The sequence below is a fragment of the Salvelinus alpinus genome, chromosome 35 (assembly GCF_045679555.1).
Source record: "Salvelinus alpinus chromosome 35, SLU_Salpinus.1, whole genome shotgun sequence".
Lineage (NCBI taxonomy): Eukaryota > Metazoa > Chordata > Actinopteri > Salmoniformes > Salmonidae > Salvelinus > Salvelinus alpinus.
This window is the reverse complement of record NC_092120.1, coordinates 2,055,959-2,062,379: the sequence shown is the minus strand read 5'-3', so window position 1 is coordinate 2,062,379 and position 6,421 is coordinate 2,055,959.

Here is a 6,421-nt window from a genome sequence, read left to right as displayed (position 1 = left end):
TCGAAAGGGGGGTGAGTGTAACGGATGTGAAATGGCTAGCTAGTTAGCGGGTACGCGCTAATAGCGTTTAAATCGGTTACGTCACTTGCTCTGAGACTTGAAGTAGGGTTTCCCCTTGCCCTGCAAGGGCCGTGGCTTTTGTGGAGTGATGGGTAACGATGCTTCGTGGGTGACTGTTGTTGATGTGTGCAGAGGGTCCCTGGTTCGCGCCCGAGGTCGGGGCGAGGGGACGTACTAAAGTTATACTGTTACACTAGCTGTCCTCCAGTTACACCATGGTGCTACCCTACAGAGTGCTGTTTAGGGTAGTGCAGACCTTCACTGCAAAACAGTGTGTTTTAATCAATTATTTGGTAACATGTGAATAGATTTTGTGTAGTGTTATCTAAAAAGGATACCTTTTTAATGTTTCACTATTTAAAAAAAAAAGGAAATTCACTGAGGAGGATGGAGCCTCCACTGCTGTAGAGCTGAGATGCTCCAGTGACAGTAACCCTGCTGCCCACAGCTACCGCTGGCAGTACAGCAGAGGGCCTCAGGCCACCATGGGACCCACACTCACACTGGAGAGGGTGGCCATACTCACTTAAGCCCTCTACTGCACTGCAATCAACACAGAGGGACAAGACCACTCCAGCCCACTGAAGATCAGATTAGAGTGTAAGCAGATCCAGTGTTAGTAGATCCATCCACATGTTGTCACTAAGGGGCATGTTCTGTCTGTGTATGTAATATTAAGACAATGCTCTTGAGGATGTAGGTAGCACAACATGTTCAGCTGAAACACCTGTTTATCATTCTCATTCCAGATGCTCCTGAGATCAAAGTGGACTTTTTTCTGCACATCAGACATTTCCATGTTTACTTGTCTGTGCATTGTGGAATCGGAGCCCACCGGTACCGTGGAGTGGTCTCTTCCAGCTGGACCCTGCCCAGTACCAGGGTGGAGAGGCATGTGTCAGTTACCATGGTGACCCTACAGAGGGCACTAGGCTTCTCAGAGACCATCCACTGCCATGCCAGCAAGACACATGGCAATGCCACCTTGTCCTTCACTGTGTCCATGAGTTACGTAGACTTTTGTTTGTTTTTAGCTGTTTTGTTTTGGATAACTTGGTATTATTGTTCTCATCAGTGACAGGAGTCGTAGTGACCAGTCAGTAACCAGAATGCAGGTCAAGGATGCATCCAAGTGTGCTTCCTCAGATCCCTCACCATCAAGGTACTGCATTTTTTAAAGGCTATTCTATTTGTGATCATGGCCAAATAGAATAGATGTTTAGGGGATTTTTTTTGTTGTCAACAGCTATTTTGGTCCACTCATACAGGAGTAATAAAGGCCCAGTGCATTACTTTTGTGGCAATTAAAAATATGCAGTACCAGTCAAAAGTATGGACACACCTACACATTCAAGGGTTTTTCTTTATTTTTACTATTTTCTACATTGTAGAATAATAGTGAAGACATCAAAACTATGAAATAACACATATGGAATCATATAGTATCCAAAAAAGTGTTCATTTTGATTTGAACACATTCTATCCCATAAATATATATATTTATATGTTAGATTCTTCAAAGTAGCCAACCTGTGTCTTGATGACAGTTTTTCACACTCTTGGCATTCTTTCAACCAGCTTCACCTGGAATGCTTTTCCAACAGTCTTGAAGGAGTTCCCACACATGCTGAGCACTTATTGGCTGTTTTTCCTTCACTCTGCGGTCCAACTCATCCCAAACCATCTCAATTGGGTTGAGGTCAGGTGATTGTGGAGGCCAGGTCATCTGATGCAGTACTCCATCACTCTCCTTCTTGGTCAAATAGGCCTTGCACAGCCTGGAGGTGTGTTGGGTCATTGTCCTGTTGAAAAACAAATGATAGTCCCACTAAGCACAAACCAGATGGGATGGTGTATCGCTGCAGAATGCTGTGGTAGCCATACTGGTGAAGTGTGCCTTGAATTCAAAATAAATCACTGACAGTGTCACCAGCAAAGCACCCCCACACCATCACACCTTCTCTTCCATGCTTCACTGTGGGAACCACACATGTGGAGATCATCCGTTCACCAACTATGCGTCTCAGAAAGACACGGCAGCTGGAAACAAAAATTTCACATTTGGGCTCATCAGACTAAAGGACAGATTTCCACCAGTCAAATGTCCATTGCTCGTGTTTCTCCGCCCAAGCAAGTCTCTTCTTATTATTGGTGTCCTTTAGTAGTGGTTTCTTCGCAGGAATTCAACCATGAAGGCCTGATTCACGTAGTCTCCTCTGAACAGTTGATGTTGAGTTGTCTGCTACTGCACTTGAACTCTGTGAAGCATTTATTTGGGCAGCAATTTCTGAGGCTGGTAACTCTAATGAACTAACCCTCTGCAGCAGAGGTAACTCTGGGTCTTCCTTTCCTGTGGCGGTCCTCATGAGAGACATTTTCATCATAGCGCTTGTTGGTTTTTGCGACTGCACATGAAGAAACTTACAAAGTTCTTGAAATGTTCCAGATTGACTGACCTTCATGTCTTAAAGTAATGATGGACTGTCATTTGTCTTTACTTATTTGAGCTGTTCTTGCCATAATATGGACTTGGTCTTTTATCAAATAGGGCAATCTTCTGTATACCACCCTACCTTGTCATTGTATATATTATTTTACATTTACATTTAAGTCATTTAGCAGACGCTCTTATCCAGAGCGACTTACAAATATTATTAGTTAATAGTTTTATTTATTCTGATTCATCCGGAGGTGCTGCAGCACCCATCAACACCCCTACTCCCTGTGGCTATGTCTGTGATCATAACCTAGAACCCCTGCTGAGTTGTTAAAGCCCATTAGCCAACATGCAATCTTGTTGTGTCTTACCAAATCAAGAGAATGCTTCTGAGAGTGGCCCTAACTCTATCCACAGGAACAGACACCAGCAGTGAAATCCACACAAACTACTACACCAACAATCACCTATATGGCAACATGGATGTATGTACTGTAGGCCTACTGCAGACATTTACAGTAGATATCTAAGATATGAGAAGAACTGTGACCTAAATAGAAAGGATATAAAAAACTAAAGAGGTGTTGTTGATGATAGTATCTCTTATCTGGTTTCCTGTAGGCTGAAGAGGATGGCGACCAATACGGGTGCGTGAACATAACAGGATGCATGTGTGAGTCAGCTGTCTCAGAGGCCATGGTACTCATCCTGTCAAAGGTTCCAGTAAAATATGATCATTTTAACCCAATGTAGGAGAGCTGGCGACTGCTTACATGTGTTAGCTTTATGGATCTAAAGGCTAAAGAAAATGGGACATTACTATTTGGGTTCTACCTTAAGTTTTATGGGTTTTACTAGGCATTTGTTTTTATCTACAGCTTTGGTGATTCTGAATTATTACTATGATTTTTTTTAACCTTTATTTCTCTAGGCAATTCAGTTAAGAACAATTTCTTGTTTTCAATGATGGCCTACGAACAGTGCCTTGTTCAGGGGCAGAACTACAGATTTTTACCTTGTCAGCTCGGGGATTCGAACATGCAACCTTTCGTTTACTAGTCAAACGCTCTAACCACTAGGCTACCTGCTGTTGTACTGTTATAATAATTGAGAAGTGTATATACAGTATATTATTTTTTTTGTGTTGCCCCTTTCAACTGTAATCCACTGATGTGTAACTGACACTCAGGTCAGCACTGTGCTTCTGTTGTCACCTTGAATGTACAGACAAATACAGTAAAGTGTCATTTGTCAAAACAGGCCATATTGAGATATACTGTATGTACTTGAGATGGAGAATACAATGACTGTAAAGTAAAGTACCCCCAGATCAGATGGAATATGAACATGAGTAAATGTTCAACAACAACAGTGATCAAATACAAATATATGTGTTTCATTGTATTTTAATATTGTCTGTCATGTTTGTTCCTGGAATCTCCCAATCTACTACTGAGTTATTTTTCATCCTTTTACTACCACAGTTTATGTTCTTACTGGGACACTCTGCTTCTCATTGATTTGCTGTGTTGGGAAAAACAAACATCTATTATCATAAATCAACTTCATGAATCAACTTCAAGTACTCAAAGAATGTAAATGTCAAGCAGAGGTAAATATTAGTCACCAATGAGCTGCTGTCTCCACTTGTCTACCTCTTCTCAGGTCGTGGTGGCCTCTGTAAATCACCACTTCTCCTCCTGTTGGTTTGTAGAAGGTATTACATCATATGTTTATGTGAAATAGGAATGATGAGCAAGAGGAGTAGAGGACTAAAATTTGAACAAGCCCAGTGTACCACCAGTTCTGTTTAAATGGTCTAATCTGTATTTACGTAGGCCACAAATGTTTACAGGGCTGTATCACCGCCTGTTACGGCAACTGCACTGCCCGCAACTGCAGTGCTCTCCAGAGGGTGGTGCGGTCTGCCCAATGCATCACCGGGGCACACTGCCTGCCCTCCAGGACACGTACAGCACCCGATGTCACAGGAAGGCCAAAAAGATCATCAAAGACATCAATCACCTGTGCCACGGCCTGTTCAAACCAGCCCGAGAGACTGAAAAACAGCTTTCATCTCAAGGCCATCTGACTGTTAAATAGAAATTACTACCCGGCTACCACGCGGTTACTCAACCCTGCACCTTAGAGGCTGCTGCCCTATATAAATAGATGTAATCACTGGTCACTTTAATAATGTTTACATACTGCTTTACTCCTTTCATATGAACATACTCTATTTTCTTCTACTGTATTTTAGTCAATGCCACTCCGACATTGCTCGTCCTAATATTTATATATTTCTCAACTCCATTATTTTACTTTAGATTTGTGTGTATTGTTGTGAATTGCTAGATATTACTGCACTGTTGGAGCAAGGAACACAAGCATTTCACTACATTTTATTTTATTTTGATTTGAAGAGTATCTATCCCATTGTGATCCTCCATAAAAACAACATTTTAGACTTTATTATAGAAGGTGATCCCTAATAGTGTTGGGGACAGTATTTTTTTTTTTAAATATACCCTGAGTACAAACAGTCTAAAACAACTGATGCCAATATTTGACATTTTGACATTTTGAAATGCCTGTGCTTTTCTCCATTCTTTGGTACCACCAATCTTAAATTGATTGAGAGCCAAATGCATTCATCAGCAATGATGTAGTGAAGTTGTATTGTTTCAACTTTCAGAAATCTTGACTGATACACAGCGGTGTAAAGTACTTGTTTTTGGGAGTATCTGTACTTTACAATTCATATTTGTGACAGCTTTTACTTTTACTTCACTACATTCCCAAAGAAAATTATGTACTTTTTACTCCATACATTTTCCCTGACACCCAAAAGTACTAGTTACAATTTGAATGCTTAGCAGTAAAGGTCCAATTCACACATTTGTCAAGAGAACTTCCCTGGTCATCCCTACTGCCTCTGATCTGGTGGACTCACTAAACATAAATGTTTCCTTTGTAAATTATGTCTGTGTGTTGGAGTGTGCCCATGGCTGTCAAAAAAAGCTATAAAATTGAAATTCTGCCATCTGGTTTGCTAAATATAAGGAATTTGATGTGTAGCATTTACTTTTAATTTGTACTTTTACTCAACTATGACAATTGAGTACTTTTTCCACCACGGTACTTAAGTACATTTAAAATCTGATACTTTTAGACTTTTACTCAAGTATAATTTTACTGGGTTACTTTCACTTGAGTCATTTTATATCTTTACCTTTACTCAAGTATGATATTTTAATACTTTTTCCACCTCCGTTGATACATTAATCTTGTCTAAATGGATTTGAGTGAAACGTTTTGTTTGATGGTGACTAGGCCCATTCACACCTCCCTGGCCTGCAAAACCTCTGCCATCAACAGACTAAATCATCCACCTTTCCATCAGTTGCTGACTGCAGAGGCAAGACACTTCCAAACTCATCTCTGGTAAGTTTTTATGGCTCAATTATGTTTTTATGACTTCTTACCCTCAAAACATTCATACAATCGTTGGCAGACAGCATTTGTAAGTGGGTTACACAACTAGCACCACCAGTCATTCAGTTGGTTTATACCAGTATGTGTCCTTTTTCCTCACATGACACTGATTACAGTGTTTTTAAATTCCATAGCTCATGTGCTCTGTGAGCCACTACCCTTCTACCTGTCTACAGTCATCTCCTCCTGTCCCATGGGAAACAGAGTGTCCAGCGACCACATGTCCCACCCTCTTGGGAAGCTGTCCTGGGGCCACCACAAGGAGGACAAGGCCAAGCTGGAGGACTTCCTGGCCAAGCAGGAAAAGGATTTGTTGGCGGTCCCCAAGCATGGCTGTGCCGGGAACAAGCTGCAGCATCTCGCTAGGAGCAGCTGCATCTGTTACGTCCACCTGCCCATCCCATGCCCTCAGACCAGCAAATTCTGTCT